The sequence below is a fragment of the Ceratosolen solmsi genome, unplaced genomic scaffold, assembly GCF_000503995.2.
Source record: "Ceratosolen solmsi marchali unplaced genomic scaffold, CerSol_1.0 scaffold49, whole genome shotgun sequence".
In the NCBI taxonomy this organism is placed as follows: domain Eukaryota; kingdom Metazoa; phylum Arthropoda; class Insecta; order Hymenoptera; family Agaonidae; genus Ceratosolen; species Ceratosolen solmsi.
This window is the reverse complement of record NW_011948450.1, coordinates 94,199-114,114: the sequence shown is the minus strand read 5'-3', so window position 1 is coordinate 114,114 and position 19,916 is coordinate 94,199. Positions and strand designations below refer to the sequence as shown.

The 19,916-nt window shown below is 27.9% G+C and overlaps 1 non-coding gene across 1 annotated transcript; it reads left to right on the top strand.

Moving 5' to 3' along the window:
- The first annotated feature begins 15,561 nt into the window (after positions 1–15,561).
- Positions 15,562–15,633, top strand: TRNAD-GUC (transfer RNA aspartic acid (anticodon GUC)). Its single transcript has one exon. It is a non-coding gene; the product is annotated as a tRNA-Asp (tRNA).
- The last annotated feature ends 4,283 nt before the right edge of the window (positions 15,634–19,916 follow it).

Below are 19,916 nucleotides of genomic sequence, written 5' to 3'. Positions count from 1 at the left end.
GATTACGTACTAAATAAAATAGTGCATATATTAGAATTATATTAGAACAATTATATTGTTACTGTTAAATATTAAAAAATAAGTTTAATGCAAGCAAAAAATATTATTGGTATGTGTTCGGGATTGGAGCAATTTCCAAGAACTTTAAAATGGGAAAAGAACAAGTCTTCCGGTGCTTATGTTTGTAAACGTTGATTCTGCGAATTCTTGAATATTCTACGCCTTTTTTCGAGTGTCCTACAATATTTCCGTGTAGCAGCGTCTATTGGAAATTCTCGAATATTCTAAAGCTTGACTTTCTGGAATCCTCAAAATTTCTAGAGCTTAGTTTCTGACGTCATCAAGACTTTCGACATAGCAACACCTATGCATTGTTGCCAGAGAAGTAAGCTATCGCGCGAATACTTAAGGGAAGCACGCGACGAATCACTCTTTCTTAGTGAAACTCTTTCAGTGAAGCCATAATAATTTATAACCCTTAAAGTACGCTATAGTTAAGCAGTCAAGAGTGCTGATTGCATTACAAGAGTAAATATTAAATAAGAAGCTCACCACCTCTGTTGTACTGATAAATGGTACGATAAAATATATTTATTATTTAATAATAAAATAAAGAATGATTTAAAGTACATGCTCACAGTCTGGCAGATTTTTGTCACTCCTTAAGGACTTAATCTCATTTTATTAATCTATTCGAACTTTTATAAAAATCTAAAACACTGTTTAAATGGTATTTCTGTTTTCTATATCCTATGGTATATGTTCGAGATTGCGAGACCTTTTTTCAATGCAAAATAACATCGTAAAGATTGTGTTTAGATTTAAAAACTTTAGCAACTATCTAGCAATAGTGTCATAAAACATCTGGAAAAACAATACAATAAACACGGTAAAATCGAGTCAGTTAGGCATCTGTACGAATTCGTTCCGCTCGGTAATTACTTAAAGCATTATTGCGAGCGGATCTACGAGGGCCTACCTACCCCCCTCTCGCTGTCTACAAATTGTCATGCTATCGCCAGATTGCGTCAGTAGCAACGAGAGCTCTTCTTGCCAGGAAGACCAAGCCACAAGAGGCGATGTCCGCGCTCTGTAAGAGAGGAGTCTCTGATTGGACGAAGAATACGGGAAGGGGTTCAAGTGAAATTCATGGTCAACAAATGTATGTAAGAGGCGCATTTTTCAATACTCATCACTCTCAATATAACTCTCAATACAGTTCAATTAATAAGTGGAAAGTCTTCTATTAGCGTAGTTCAAGACAACTATCGTTACAAGTCCTATTGGCGGGAGACACATTCCCTTATCGGAGTCCGAAGACGCTGGCAGTTTCCTATTAACGTAATTCACCACAGCTATCGTTACAAGTCCTATTGGCGGGCGACACATTCCAACGACAAGTGTCCAGTGACAAGCCTCCTTGAAGAAAAGAACAAGGAGGTCCCCATTTCAAATATACCAGCAGTCTTCATAAGTAATAATTATTACTATAATTACATATTCTGAAAACCAGAGATTATTACATCGACAAGCAAATAAGGGCGAAGAAGCTCTCCCCAGAGCAACAGTGCGGAATAGATTCTAGTACGTGTCGTTAAGTTCGCGCCCGCAAAAAGAGCGTCTTTTCGGCAACCTTCGCCTTAGTTCAAGTTCGGACGCTTATGAAATTAAGCAACAGCGCGAGTGTCGACGAATCAAGCTTCGCGCCACTCTGCGGTAAAACTCAATCATTACGCTGCATCCATAACCTCAACTATACACGTGCTCATTCAAACAGCGCTAGTATCGACGAACAAATCTTCGCACCATTCTACTTGTATACTCAAGCAATCGAGCTGCATAGATGAGTATACGTTTTGCCACCGCAAATGCATCACTTTCAACCAAGAATTATTTCAATAATTAATAATAGTAATACTAGTCAACCTTGTCATCAATAAATAACAGAATAAATAGCATATACATCAGCCATATTTATATTGTATTATTATAACATCCCTTCCACTTGTGACCTTTCATCGCTACCACACAACACCCGTGGTCCCTTAGTTGTCAACGGCATCAATTTGTATCCTTCAAACCGGCCTTGGTAAAACAAGCCGGAACGGCGAATACATTTTGTACAGTATATGTCACTCTTCGTTCTTCGCTCTTTGCTATTCAAGCTTCATTCATTTGTAGTTAATTTTCATTATTCATTAGTTCAACAGCGATATTAACTATCATCCGATTGGAGGTTCTAGATCTCTAGGTCCTCTTGTTGTAGTGTGCTTGGTGGAATTGCTACACTAAGAAGCACAAGGGTGTAAGTCCTTAACACTTGTATAGAGCCACGTATGGTGCTTTATTTAGGTAAGAGTCTTCTCTTGATGATAATATATTGAATTAATACCTCAGTGAGCTCCTTGTAGAAGGCACAGAGCCTTGTCCGGATGGTAATAGTAGCACCTTGCAGTTTGCGCGATTCCTCTGAAACTAATTTTGTAATGAGTGCATTGGTGGTGCGCTTCTTAATTAATGTTTATCCTTGTAATGCGATCAGCACTCTTGACTGCTTAACTATGGCGTACTTAAATGGTTATAAATTCTTCTAAGAGTTCACTAAGAAGAGAGGCTTCACTAAGAGAGTTTCACTAAGAAAGAGTGATTCGTCACGTGCTTCCCTTAACTGTCCGCGCGACAGCTTACTTCTCTGGCAACAATGCATAGATGTTGCTATGTCGAAAGTCTTGATGACTTCAGAAACTAAGTTCTAGATCGTTCATGAATTATATGGACACAAGCTTGAGACCGTTCAAGAATTCTACCCAAGTTGCTATTCGGAGACTAGATAAACATTACAGGACGTTCGCAAGTAAAGGCTTTAAAACCATCGAGAAATTTCGGAGTCAATGTTTACGATCTTGCGAGCTATAACGATTACAAATTTCGGAAAATTAAATTTCTTGTAAAGTGCTCCAATCATGAGCAGTAATCAATAAATTCGATAAATATCTGATATCTTATATATAAAAAGATACTTAAAAATAAATTGTGGTACTATTTAATTTAATTTGAGATATAATAAGAATAAACTTTATTTTTCTTTCAAATGTAAAAAATGTTAAATTTCTACAATGAAAAAGTAGAAATAAATAATAAAATAAATTGTCTTTTAACTGCTTCAATCCCGAACATAAAGATTTGTGTATTTATTAATGTGAAATATTTTGTTTAAGTATTTTATGCAAATTAAAGTAAAATATATTAATACACGGCGATAGTTATTTTATACCACCAGTAGCCATCCCACCATCCCAATCTAACTATCCCAATCATTATTTTAAAGCATACATTTTCTCAATGTGATATTAGTGTGATAATGAAATTAGTAGTAATAGCAAGTTTCAAGTAGATAAATTTATTACTAAATAAGGCATTAGATGATAATAAAGTAGTAAATTGTGTGTAGAGTATGTATTGAGTTAAGGTCAACAGAAAAACTGAAAAAGAAAAAAAAATTCTTATATTTAATGTTTAACAAACTTTTCATGCGATTTAAAATCGCATAGTATTATCTAATGCCTCAAATTCTTATCTTTAACATTACACGATATTATTCGATCGTTTACGTTTCCTTCCAAATTTTCAATCTAAAAATTTTCATTATAATTTTTCTATTCTGAATACTATATAGAAAGATTTTAATATTTTTATTATTATTTAGTCATGTTTTTTATATTATTTATCATTTAATCATGCTATTACGGATTGAAAAGTTGAAAAGCGGAATACAAAAGTGGGAGAGGTATAAGCGCGCGATTCAGTTGTTTAAAAAAAACAATAGCCAACGAACCTTCCAGGCTATGCCCTATTGACGTCACGACCAATATCGTCATAGCAACAAACACCGGTGCTTAAGGACTAGCGCGATAATATTTAAGGGCTGTGCTTCACGCGCAGCAGTCAGTCTTTGTCTCACTCTAGTCTAGTAACAATTACGCAGTCATTATAATGGGCGCACTATTGAATCTTCAAGCTTTTCTCTACAGTCATCACTCACTGTAGCAATACACATACCCAATGCTCAACTAGTAAGCAATTTAATAAGCTAATAGTGACGCCACATTATCAAAATCCGTTAACTAAACTTAAACTAATAACGCGCTAGTGCTAATATAAATTAAGAGTGAAAATATCGAAATCATACTACACACGTTAACGGATCACGCCGACGGCAGCAGGAAACCGGTCCCCTTTAGAAAGCTTCGATACGACAGAGGCAGCCCTTACGCACCTACATTAAAGCAGCAATGACCCGGTTTCACTTAGACGACTTCGGTACGACAGCGGCAGCTCACGCATACTACGACTGCATCGACTCCTCGCACCACGGAGAGGATACACACTCTCCTCAGCACGTAACACTATTGAAGAAACTTCCCCAAATTATTCACTCACACCTTCATTCATACACTTTATGATCATTAACTATTTATTAAATTATTATATTTAATAAAAGGAAAGACAAGAACCATTGCGTGTAGTATTGAATTATTGCATAGCCCGTTTCATTTGCCAGCAACACCTCCAGCCAACATCAAAGGAAGGTTTTTAGTCTGATCCCAGGCACATACATATTAACAGAAATTTTATTATAATATATTACGAAATATATAACAATAATATTTCAGAATTTAAATTTAATATTTTTGATACACCAATTTATAACTTTTCCTATAAATTTTATTTTATAGGAACTATAATGTTTGTTTGACTTTCTAAATCAGAAGTTTATTGACAAAGTATCTGCGCTAAAAGAATATTTTGATAGAAAAAATGATTTTTCTGTGAATATCTTTAAATTGTCAACATTACAAATTAATATCGATATCAGAATAAATAATTAATTTATTATTAAAATCTTTCATACAATTATTTTCTAATTATAATTATTTATTTAAAATTCATATATATAAAATCTTCAAAGTATAATTTAATATTCATTAAACTTATGATTACATCTATTTTAATAAAAAATCTAATATATAAATATGTCTATATAAATCGTGTATAATTGTAAAATATTAGTCTCATAAAAATATATTATACATTCAAACAAATGTTCCTTTTATATCGTATATTAAATATACAAAGAATTAATTTTGAATTTTTTTAAAAACGTTTTGGTGTATTGAATCATTACATCTTTAAGATTGAATAGTATGATTTTATGATAGATACATACATTGAATTCAGTCACCCTCCAAGATAATTTGATTGAGATTAAATGTTTTGTGACATTGACTTTTTCTTGTATCAGCTTCATGAAATTAAATTTAAAATAATTTAACTAGGCATAATTTTAGTATATTTCTAGTAACAATGAAAGTGAAATTAATATTCATAAAAGAAGAAAATTACAATAGTAATATCATATAAATAGTGTACATCGCATTCATTTAATTAAATCACGTTATCATTTTATCATGAACAATTTATATTATAATTACGTGTAAGTTAATTTGTTAAGGAAGGAAATTCATATATGGCATGATTAGAATATTATTTTTCTGAACTGTTCGGGGGATTAAATTGCTTAATAATTAAAAAGTTTAATAAAATATAAAATTCAATTAATAGAATCGCGTTTACATATTTTGAAGTGTTCAAAAACTTTAATTTTTAATCCGTTTTGAAATAGCAATTATAGTTTATGAGAGTACAATACACTTTCTTTAAAAAATGTGCACTTCTTGGTTTGTAGTACAAATTCTTATCTGTTTATGTTATAAAAAAAAACAAAATAAAATCTTCAGTAAAATTTTTTTTAAAGAAATACCTATCGATATTTAAATGATTTCATTTTTTAAAAAATTTTATAATTTAAAATAAAGATAATTATTTTTATGTAACATTCTTCAATAATAACTTAAGATTTCTTAATGATTTATAAATTATAATATCTATTACTACTTCTAAAACGTTAAGTAGAAACATTATATCACAATTTTAAGGGAATCGAAATAAAAGTTTTTAAGTTTAATTAATGTACCTTATATAAAAAATATTCACAATACGTCTGTTCGGAAAATAATTCCACAATCTGACTCGTCAGCCAAACGTGCAAAAATCAACTTAGAACAAAAAAACCCACTAGATGTTGTATGGGATTACCGGGCACGTAAAGGGTTAATGCATCGATTCAATAATTAACACAGGTCTCTATTATTACTGTTAAATTCATTTATTTTACTTTATTTCCAATGGGGATTATAAATCTTGGTGAAATTACAAATGATACTTATATTTCTTAATAATCTTGAGGTGTTGATATGTATTTACTATAAACAGTAGTAGGTTATAATCTATTGAAATATTATCACTGAGATGTTATGGTTATTGCAGTGCTCTGATCGAACACTACAATATTATTGTGTGTCAATTCAACACGTGTGCAGTTGCCCCTAAATATAAGTCGTAAGAGAGCCTAAATAGAGGTTATGCGAAGCTGTGCGCCATCTGCGGCAGGAACAGCTTATAGTTGGAGGGATTGAAAAGCCAATGTGGCGTCTGTAGCTGGTCTTGTTCTAGAGTATGTCCGGGAAGCTTCCGTAGTTGGACTTTAATCCGTCCGTCTTCTACATAAGCCGAGAAATCAAGAATCTGTACTAGCTGTAAGGACTTACTTGCAGTATATCGTGATTTTCCAGTCTCTCTTCGGTGGCTTGTTATGAAGTTCCCTTGCAATGTTGCAACTCTTTAGTTCATCCTTATCTCCAAGTGAGATTACAAGTGGTCAGGTCCTATGCAATCCAGTCTTGATGAGATCAATTCAACTGTACACTAATTCACAATCGTAGAAAGAACTTCTTATTAAAGCTCAGCTAGCTAAACGACTTGTCTCTCCGGTCCTCCTCCGTGAGAGTAGGTCGTGACTTATCCTTCAACCGTGAGAAGTATTTGGAAGGAGTAAGTAGTGACTTGTCCTTATACTGTAAGAAGTATTTGGAAAGAGAAGTGGTGGTACAGCACATTTTCCTTCTTAAATAGTTCACTGACCCAGTTCCACTTGGAACCCCTTCTTTTTTCAATTGTCCAATCAGAAGTGACCTTGGGCAGCATGATGAATTATGCACGCTTTCATTTCCACTTCCTTCCGGACTCAGTCCCGAAAGTGCTAATCGGAAAAGTGTCGGAAGTGGGGAGTCTTTACGATTGGTCACCTCTTCTTGGTCGCTTCTCCCTTTCCTGGAATTTGGCTAGATGAAGGGTCCTCTTGCGCGTTGTCGTTTTTTCCGATCCGATCGACTAGATGCAAGCATTGTCCCAAAAGCCGAGTCCTTACGCACGTCTGTTGCTTGTTGTCGCACGTGCAGAGTTTGGGTTGCAGTGAGTTTTCAGGAAATGTTTGTACTCGTTAGTTTACGTACATTCGACACTCAGTCGGAATCTACGTCTTCTTGGCAATAAACATAAATTTTACCGTATCGCGAAAATATGAGCACGCTTGAAAATAGACAAGAGTAAATACCAAATTATTCACTGGAAATATTCCAAATGTTTTATGACACGAGTGCTAGATGATTATGAACAGGAAGTTTTGAAGTCTTAATGTCAATTTTACAATATTGCTTTCCAGATGTTTTATAGTATTAAAAAAAAGGTCTCGCATTCTCAAATAACGTCCATACAAATATTCTTAGGTAGTTTTCGTTAAAAATCAATGCATATAAAATTTATTCACAAATTATTATCTATTTACAGACTACTTTGCACTTGTAATTGATTACCAGTTTGATGCACAAGTATAAGAGAAATATAAAAAGATGATTAACTTTCGCGTATATAAGGAATACATAACATCAGTTGATGTTATGATTACAAGATACACTTTGATAAATTTTCAACAAGATACAAGCAAGAATAAATAAAAATTAAATATTAATTATAACAAAATTGTTTTTTAATTACATATTTCTTTTGAACAAACCTTCCTATTTTCTCCTTTTATATTTCTTACTTTTTTGAAAAGGTCATACAGCATTTATTAAGAAATGCTAATTGAACCAACGTAAATTTAGATTTATTTATTTCTCAAAATGAAATTATATACTATAATACCGAAAGTCATGGAAAGGTAGTAATTGAAAAAAAAATTTAAACATTTATATTGCAAATATTTAATTTAATAACTACGATTATTATTTTTATTTTTAGTTGATTATTAATTGTATTAATTAATTGGTTTACATTGATGTTTTAATAGCAAATATAAATAATATGTTTATACTGTAATTTCTTATTTTTTAGAAAATATTTGTATAATTTACTTCCCTAAACATTACTATAACTTTTAATTATAAAAATCTTCTTCAAATTAATTTAATTATACAATATTAACTATGAGAAAAGGAAATTGGTTGATGGATGATATATTTATCAACTTTTGTTTATAACTGCTCGTTCGAAAATGAAGGGTTTTTTTGTCGTTCGAATCGCCAATTCAATAGTTTAGTGGATTAGTCTCCCGCCCTAGTGATTAGTAGGCAAGACACATGTGGAAGGGCAGAAGACATGTACAGTATGCAATTTTGATTTAAGACATCGGTTTATTCTGGTTATTAATAGTTAGAATATTGCAATTTGATGATTACTTCTAGTGATAGAGAGAGAGGGTGAATTATTCTATTTCAATGGTGAGGTTGCTTCTTCGGAATGGTGGGGAAGTCATTGATGTTATAGAAATTACAATGAATGTTGATTGTTATCTGTGCTGATGTTGTAGGGATCAGCATGAGCAGTCGACCACGCTCATGAATGAGCATGAGAGGATGGAAATGTTAGTTTGCAGTGGTTAATAGGGAGAATTAATCATGCTCAAAAGGGGGGGAGCACATCACATAATCACATAAAACTTAATATTCTGTATATATTTATATTTTGCTGATATAAAAATATGCACTATTTATCAATAAATTTGAAAAATTGACAATACTCTACAAATACCCAGTAAGCTAGTTTTATAATATTTAAAATCGCTTAAGTTAAGTAATATAAGATATACGATTTGAAAAATAAATATATGATGAATCATTTCCCACAAAGATTAATTTTTGAATTTAATATTTACACGCAAAAGTCAATATAAAAAGGACTGCGTATATTGCACTATGATTTAATCTTATGGTATACAATAATAAATAATAATCATATTTCAAATTGAAACCAGGTTTTTTAATTTTTTAATTAATACAAAATATTTTTTATTAGCTAGAATCTGTATAAATATAAAATAATATGAAGCATTATAAATGTAAGGTAGTTGTTCGAGATTGCGAGAATATTTTTCTTGGCACAAAATACGCACGGTCGTTCGATACTCGAGAAGGTCAGTACATCTGGAAAACACTCGTGAATAGTTACTTTATTTATTCACGCATAGCAAAAACGTGTTCATGATTTTCCGGTGCAGTTAAACGATCTTGTTGTTTACTGCCAAGAAAGCGGCGATTCTGAAATGAGCGTCAGATGTACGTAAACTATCAAGTACAAAACATTTCTTGAATTTCACTGCAACCCAAAACCCCCCACGTGCGACAACAGGCAATCGGCGTACATGCGCATTTGACATTTTAAGACAATGCTTACATTGTTCTCAACTACGCCGCATTTTATCGATCGCGCTAGCCAATCGAGCACGCCTCTAGAGGACCTCTCATATCGCTAAATCCCAGAGAAGCCGTCAGACACTTCCCGATTTAGCATGTTCAAGACTAAACCCGGAAGGAAGTGGAAATGAAGGCGCGCATGATCAATCATGCTGCCCAAAGTCGCGCTCTGATTGGACACAAGAAAGAAAAAGGGGTCCCTTGTGGAACCAAGTCAACGAACTATTTAAGAAGGACAATTACAATGTACCAAGGCTCTCTCGCCACTTATTCTTATTCTCACGAAGAGTCATGACTTATTCTCAAGAAGAAGGAACAGAAAAAATCCGATCCTCTGAGTCTTGTAAAATATCTTTCTATTTCTGTGATTCATTATCCAGTTACATTTAATCTCGTCAAGCATTTATAGCCAAGGAGCGAGATTCCCATCATCTCAGTAAGAGAGACAAAATAAAGTTCAATCTACAGAAGTGCAAGCAGTTCGTGCATGGAAGCTTCCCATTCATGCCTGTGAAGAGAAACAAAGAAGATCACTCTACAACTTCCAAGTAAGTCTTATATTAGTGCTTGATTCTTCGCTTTACGGCCTACTCATATACGGACCGTAAGCAGTTAGTGACCAGAACTTTCCTGCGCATGCTCACTTCGCAAGACCAGCAATTAGCGCCTATCAGTGCGCACATTTCCTCTAATCTCTATCTGAGGCTCGTGTTCACTCACAGGGCTCACTATTTAGAAGCAAATGCAACGGTGCCAGAATCAAGACGCAGACAAGAGCTGTAGTCTTCGTTTCAGAACACGAAGCAGTCATAATTCTCAAGTGATAATACTCAAGAAGAAACGATAGTTTATAATCTATTCTTTTTCACGGTAAATCACTATCTAGGCCATTACGTCCAGAGGATCAGGAACTTTGCAACCTTCTGGTTCTCCAATAGAAGTATACCTCAACGCCAAATTCATTATTGAGAATAATAAAGGTTTATTCATAACCTCTCTTCAATAATCCCTAAATTGGAAGTAAATGGAATAAATATAATGCAATAAAATATATATGTGTTAAATATTCAATCAGTGCATTCACGCTTCCACTTGCCCACGCATTCTCCGACACAACATCTAGTGGTTTTTTTTAGTGTCTGAGATCAGACTAAAAACGCTTCCCTGAGATGGTGAAGGGAGGCTTGCTGGCAAGTGGAATGGACAATGCAATAATTCAATACTGCCTTTATATGAGTTGATTTTCCCTTTTATTGAATATAATAAATAATGAATAGTTAATAATCTATGAATATCGAATGAGTGTATGATAGAATAAATAGGTGAGAGTTTCATCAGGTAATATGAGTGATGATAATCTTATAAGTGTATTCTTGTGGTATGGTGCGTGATTGACGCCACCGGTTGCCACTACCGATACACTGGAGAGACCTGGGTGGTGGCCTTGGTATGTAACGTCACTGTTGAGGAGATTGATGCCGCCGTTGCCGCTACCGATGAGCTGGAGAGGCTTGAGTGGAGCGCTGGTGTATGACGTTACTGATGTATGGCAATGATGCCGTGGTTTTGGTATTGCTGCTTACTTAGTTCACGGAGTCGTGCGTTAGTGAATCGTAAGAATGTGTGTAATAGCGTAGCTTACGTCTGTGGAGTCAATCTCAGTTGTATTGATAGTACGTAAGGACGTGTGTAATAGCTTAGCTTACATGTGTGGAGTCGACCTCAGTTGTATTGATGGTACGTAAGGACGTGTGTAATAGCGTAGCTTACGTGTGTGGAATCGATCTCAGTTGTATCGCTGGTACGTAAGGACGTGTGTAATAGCGTAGCTTACGTGGGTGGAGATAGATCGTTGTGTATTGAATGTGACCTCTATATAAGTGGTATTTGACTTGTAAGAAAACGATTTGTGTGAATGTAAGGCGATCTCTGTGTAAATGGCGTTGACCTGTAGAACAATAATTTGATCTTGATGATTGCTTGATTGAACTAGTAAGAGAATGAGACCGTCATGTGCAGCTCCTTAAATATTCTCGTACAAACAAGCTGCGTTGAAATTGCATAGGTGATCGTTGCTATGCCGATATTTGTCGTGACGTAAACAGGGCATAGCCTCGTAAAGTTCATTTGTTATTACTTTTGGAATTATAGTAGTATATTCGATTTTTTCTGTTATAGCATTCTTTGAATTTGTTAGTCAGTTTTTACAAAACAAATGCTCGCGCGCCTATACCTCTCCCACTTTTTATTTTGCTTAGAAACTACTGCAATCCGTAACACTTAGTTAATTCTAAACAGTTGTTTAAAACTTCAAAAAATGAACAGGGAGTAATAAAATCAAATGTTATGCTATATTCTTCATTGAAATGATGTAATGTAAAAAATAATATTTATCTAGATAATAATACTATATTATAATAATTATAATAATTTGTTTATTTCTATTAGCAAATAAAATTAGACGATTCAATTAAATTAAATTGAATTAAGCATAATTGCTAAGTCACAATTATCCTTTTTTATTAATCCATTGATTTATTGTGTTATATCGCATAGCAAAAAAAAAAAAAGATTTACAACTATCATGGGTTTCTTCTTTTGTATTTTTTTGTTAAGTATAAGCTATCTAAAGTTTGCAATTATCTGAATAACAATTTTATCAAAACTTAAAAACATAATGTATTAAAATACAACGAATAACGGCGGTAGTATTCTTATATTTATTACGCTATTATAAGAGGCTTTCAAAAACGCCAAAAGCCAAAATCATTTACATATTATATGCATATAGTTTATTCTTAATATTTAAATATTCATTATATATAATTAAAGTTTCACTTGGCAAATATACCTTTTTAATCACAGGAAACGTTATACATGATACAAAATTGAAATTAAAAATAAATAATTAAATTTTGAAAAAATTAAAAATTTCAATTTGTTATAACTTTAAGACTTTTATAATAAATTTTAGATATATTTAATTCTATAATATTTAAAAATTAATGATTGTATAATATTCATAATTACTTATAAAAGATAATAACTGACCATATTACTATTCAAAGGTATTTCGGACTCATATCATCTCAGATATTATAATATATTCAGATTTTATTTGTTATTCAAATTTTATTGAATATTCTGAAAACAATAAGAGATTATATATTATTTCTATATAATTAATATAAATATATATTGTTTAATTATACTTATTATATTATAATAACTATTTGATAATTTAATTCTAAGTAGTTAATTATATAAACTGTATTTATTAAAAATGATATTTATTAGTTTAATATCTTTTATCGTATTAATTCAATAACATTCACGTCAGCTGTACGTACACGTAATCTAAACACTCCGAATCTTTTTAATTTTTCTTATAAACAAGGAATAATGATAGATAACGAAACATAATTTCGTATGTGCATCTGTATACAAAAAGATAGATATTATAATAATATTTTACTTTATTAAAAAAATAATAGTAATTTAAAATGTAAAAAATAGCGTTTTTCATTAGACTTAAAATACAAATATTTATTTAGAATGTTTATTTAAAAAATTTGGTATGACAGATTAATTTTAATTATAAGAATATTAAATTATAGTAAAAGTATTTACATCTATTAAATTAACTTTATTATAAAATAAAAGCCATTCAAGTTCAATTTATTAAAAAATATAAAATTTATAACAATTTAATTAATGAATTAATGGCTAAATGATTATTTAAGCAATAAAATGAATTGTAAAAAATAACTAATTTTATACCATAAAATTGTAACCAATCAGTATTCCGTGTTGCCTACTGTCAAATTTACGTAGAATTATAAAAAATGTAATACAGAATGTGTATAAAATTATTGTAACTTATAATAAGTTACTTTCTAAAATCCGTTATATTTCCATAATTTTTCTACACGATATATTTATTTGTTTTTACACAATTTTATACTTTATAATTATAATAAATTTAACTTTTTATTGGAACTACTTATGGCGTAAACTGTTACAATCAAACTTTGTTTACAAGATAAATATAAATAAATGGGGATGATTTTCATATGAAAGATATTTTAAATAAATAAAAAAAATGATTGAATAACTTTATTCCTTACATTAAGTATACATTCTACCATTTTATTTTTACTATGTTTATTCTTACTTTTAAATTCACAAAACAAAGTATCTTAAAAACAATACTTAATTACTTAATATTCGTTAGCATATGAGTTTAACCAAAACAAAACAAAATTTATAAACATAAATTTCTACTTAATGAAACTGTTTAGCCAAATGATGCTTAAATATTTCAAAAAATTATCTGACAATATTAGGCTTATTATTACACTAGAATTTACAGAAATATATAATGCAGCTAGTGTAATTAATATTTAAGGCTATTCACTCTCAAAACCTCTGTAATATCACACCCGAACTATACATATATGGGCAAAAGTATGTGTCATACATTGTTTAAATAAATATGTGTCAGTAACATACTCTTTTCTTTCTCGAAAAAATTATTTTATTTTTATTAAAGTAATTATTATAAAATAAAATTTAACTTAAATTTATTTAATAAATTGATTAAAACAAACAAATAATATCTTTAAAGTATAGAAAAGTTAAAATTTAAGTAAATAAATTTCAGTTCTCCATTACATTGTCTCCATGTATATCAAAATTTTTGAAAGAGACAAAAACCTCATATCATTGTTGCAAATCATTGAAATGGGCAGATGATCAACTTTCTCCACATCTTACTCATAATAGACAAATATTAATACATTTGCAGTTTCATTTTTAATTAGAAATCAATTATTAAAAATTCTTTAACATATACTGAAATTTCAATTTTATAAGCGTTAAATTATCATTGTAATAATTTGTACTAAAGATTACATTGTCTACATTGAAGGTTGTCTTAATATTATATATTTAGATAAAACAATTTAAATTTTGATAATTATTATATAATAATTTAATCTAAAGTACTAATATCATAGTACTCACAAAAAAATCGTAACAAAAGATTTGCAATTTCTTATACTATCGAAGTAATTTCAATTTTATAAGAATGTTAGAAGAATTTAACTATTTGCCTGTGAAGCCAATGTAATAAGCACTACAATATGGAATAATATTAATTATAGTTTTTCTTACATAAATATTACATAAAAAATAATTAATTGATTTTTAAATAATTTATTGTTATTTCATTTATAAATGCATATCAAACTACAAAAATTGCAAAGTATTTATTTATATACATTATCAACAGCTTATAATATAGAAAATATTTTCTATAGTATATAGTATTCTATAATATATAGTATTATGAAATCTAATAAATTTAATTTTAATAATAAAATTAAAATAATTATATTAAATAAATAATATTCTAAATATAATTTATAATGAATACTATTGAAGATTCTTAGTATTATTATCGTAAAATTGTAATGCTTGTTTGCTTGCTAATTTATACTTGCCTATAATACATAAAGAAAAATTAATTAAATATAATAAACTTAAAAAATATAGGAACGATTAGTTTTTCTTTCTTCCCCTAATTATATTATTGTATTAAATTCTTCGTTTATATTAAAAAATAATTACTAAACTTTCAAAAATTGATAACAATGTTTAAATATTTCTTTTAACAGATAATTGTGAAATCAAATAAAAGAAATTGTTGTATACATATTTCTTCTTACGACTCAATGTTGTATTTAAAATACAAAAAAATATATTTTATTTGTATTTTATATATTTGTTTATTTGATAATCCATAAAAGTAGCAATTAATGTTTATATTTTCTTTTTATATATATTATTATTATACTTATTTCTACAAGTAATCAAGTTAATAAATTTTATAAACAAAATACACTTCAAGTCCTCGGTAGTATAGTGGTTAGTATCCCCGCCTGTCACGCGGGAGACCGGGGTTCGATTCCCCGCCGGGGAGTTTTTTTTATTCTTTTGAGATTTTTAGTATAGACTAAAAATGATTTTCAATAATTAATAAAAGTATTTTTAATTTAAGCAGTAATTTATGTATATTATAAAAGTACGTAAAATATTTTTGTTTTATTGAATTAGAATAATAAATTTTTTTAATTTAGTAAAACTTTAATTTTAATGTTTCATTTTATTCCGAAATTTAATAATTTGATGTCAAGTTATATAATACTAATTTTAATGCAATTTATTAATAAAATAATAATATAAATAGTTATGAAAATATACTTTTTTAATGCTCTAAATTATCATATTTATCATATTTAATAGGAAAATGAACAAACAAAAATCTAATTTAAATGTATTTTTACATAATAATTATACGTATAAAATATAGTTTAGAACTTAGTTAAGATGATACTTATATATATTCCGCAAATAATTTTTATTACTAATTACTTTTCCATTGTAGGAGATTCAATAAATATAATAATTGATGTATAATATATAATTTTTTTTCTGAATATAGTAATGTGGACTCAAAAAAAATTTTAATTTTAATAGTTAAATTAATAAAGTTTTGAACATGTAAAAGAATTCATTTGCAACTATTTGAAAATATATTTTAGTATCATATCTATTAAATATATGACATATAAGGTTAAAAATATTTTTTTTTAATGAAAATATTATTTTAAGATTGTAAAATTCTATAAAACCTGCATTTGTCTTTTTAGATTACACAATATATGTATATCACGGATACCAAAAACCAAGATTATTAATGTTACTTCTTTACATGTATTAAATTATTGTTAAAAAAGAATTTAAAAATTACTTTTAGGATCTAAAATAGTTTAGATTTAAAGTTTTAAAAATTAATACTCTATTAAATAATATCATAGGTTTCTAATTCGAAAATAATTTAATTCAATTAACTTAGCAGTTTTTCAGTTTAATTCTATAAGATTCAAACTTTCACTAGTTAATATTGATTTTTTATATACAAGAAATATTAATTATTATAAGTTATTTAAATTAAATAATAACGTTGTTAAAATTAATAAAATAATAGTATCAAACAATTTATTAAAATTTACTTATATAATTTAAAAATATTTATTGAGTGAAAAGGTTATACAATTTTCATGGTATTTTCGTTATTCTGGAATTTATGCTTTCATCCCATGAATCAAATGAATTTTATTAAGAGACTAAAGTAGGCATTTCAAGATTTTAATGTCTTACCACTAGTTTTATCTTTTTTATATTTCTTTATTTTCTTAAAATTATTATATTAATGTTCATTTTACTAAAAATTGGTTAAATATATTTATAATTAATACTGAGTTTAGATATTATTTTCTCATGCAAAATAATACTTATGTAGCTATTATAATATCCAATATATATATATATATATATATATATATATATATATAAAGATAATATCAATAAAATTCATTAAGTTGAAGCACATTACCTATATTTAGTGAATTATTAACTTATTAGAAATGTTGAATCATTTTCTTCTTTGAACCTTTCAGTGTTTGTACATCGTTAATTAACTCATTAGTATCTATAGATTTATAAAATAGTATACAATTTTTACTATACTCATTATAGATTCTCTTATTATATTATAAAAGAAATAATCTAACAGTCGACTGCATTTAATAATTTAAAATAAAACACAAAAATTTTAGACTGATTAAATATTTCCCTAATTCATTTTTTGTCTATATTTTATATAAAAAAATACGTTCAAATGTTTATCTACTTTATATTTACATTTAAATACATATAAATAAAAAGCTAATTTTTAAGGTGACACTGCTCGGTAGAATTATTTTTCAATTATTTATCCTGAAGTTTGATGTTTTGTTTGCAATGAAAACATAGCTGCAAAGGATCACTTTTATTTATCACTTCTTGAAAATTATAATAAATCGTTGTTTCACAACGTTATTAATTATATTTTACTAACGAACGTGTAAAATTAAAATAAATAAAAAATCTCTTATAACACCAAAAAGATGGCCAATAAGATTTTAATTTATCAATCGATTTAGCTAAATCTCTAAATAAAACAAGAATAAAATAATCGAAAAATGTTTTCTCATATTCTTTTATGAATTAAAATTGAAATAAAAAATTAATAAAGGATTAAGTCAGCTTTTAATCTCGACTTCCGAAAAATGACAAGGTTCTTATTTATTGTACTAATAGAAAATTTAATACGAGAGTAACGATTTAAAAATTAAGTAATAATTTCAATGTTAACTATATAATAAACAGCTCGTAGATAGGAATATAATAAAAAAAGATCGTATCGGTAATGAAAAGATATGAATATTGAAATTTTTCAATTTGATAAACAATTCTATTATGAGAATTTTTAGATGAAAACCTGTTGATGAAAACAGTTCGGTAAAAAATAAGCGTAATAATGCTAACAAAAGCTAATATTTATTACGAAAAAGCGTTTACCAACTACTAATTGTGTACGAAAGATTAATAATATTAATGAAACAAGAATTTTTTAAATCATATAGAATATAAAATTATAATAAAACATTTTTTAATTATTAGAAATTTTACATAATATAATAAAGAAATATAAAACAATACTTGAGTAATAGATGCATATTATATATATATATATATATATATATATATATTCGATTATATAATCCTATTTTTTTGAAAAGATTAACATTTGAATTCAAGATATATTTTTAGATTATCCTAAAAAAACCACCTATAGAGTAATGTATGACTATATAATATTAATTTTAGTTTCGATACAGTAGCTAATCTTTAACTAAAATTTAGCATTTAAAATCATTATATAATTAAATATAATTCAATGTGACATTCATATCATATAATATACTTATTTATTATTTTTGTATTACTTACTTCATATTATATAGAATAATTCAGCTTAAGAAACTTCAGATTTACTGTTTGTACAAAATAAATTTTTTATTTAGTATTTTATGCTACTTGTATTTGTAGAAAGTTGCACTCTGTGTAGTTTCTTCGTACATATATTTTTTTATTTCATATAAACAATATAGCATTATATTTTTATATGCATAAACAATCTCATATAATCAAATCATCACGTGTATTTATTAAAATCATTATCTTATACGTTTTATAATAAAAAAATTTTTACATACTAGCATAGAATATTAATCATTTTTAATTTCGAGAAAGAATATTTTATCATTGCATACTATATAAATATTAACAATAATGTTAAAATACTAATACCAGTTTCAATGTTTTGAATAAATTTTAAATTTTCAAGATCATGATTATAGTAATCTATAATTAAAAATACGTATGTTTATTGTATTTAACTTTAGAAATATAAATCTGAATTTATTTTATATTGTACAATTCTATTTCAACATTACATTCTTAATAATTTCTAATAAAGATAATATGGATAAATTATACTTATACTACTTTACTTAATGAATAATATATAGTACTATGGATCAACAAAATTACTATATAATTTTTATGAAACATAAATTAAGAGTTTGTATTAACTATTAAAAATTTATAACAAATTTATGTTAATATTATTTTTAATTCTTTGCTTTTACCACTAATTAATTAAAGTTAACCCCTATTATAAAAATGAGGGAAAAGATTTAAATGTTTTATCTTGTCTTTTTACACAATGCACATCAATTCTTGAATAAAATAACTTTTAATATTTACATAAATAAATAATGCGGTACAATTTGTAATATTAATTTCGTTTGTAATTCATAAGCTAAATAATAATTGTAATAATTGTACATTATTAATGAAATAATAAAATCTATTTCTTATAATATAATGATTATAAAAAAAATAAATACATATAATTCAAATTTCTTAATTATTAATGATATAAAATTGTATTATTAAAAATACGTAATTGTCAAGATTATAATAAGAATATATGTATCATATTTAGAAATAACTATTTCTTCAGTAAATACAAAATTTAACAAAAAAACTTGTTTAGATTGACTAAAATTAAAATGGATTATTGAAAAAAAAAGGTATAGAGTAGTTTAAGGTAAAATTTACATAATACGCTATATTAAAAAAACTGAAACTAAAGAGATAAATTTCTGCAATTCAATTCATCACTCTTCTTATGATTAATCTTATATTCCGAATTATCGCTGTTTAACAGTTATGGTTAATAAGTCATATCTAAAATGGTGCACAAAAATAAGCATTCATTACTAAATGTAGTTGTTTGAAAGTGAAATTAAA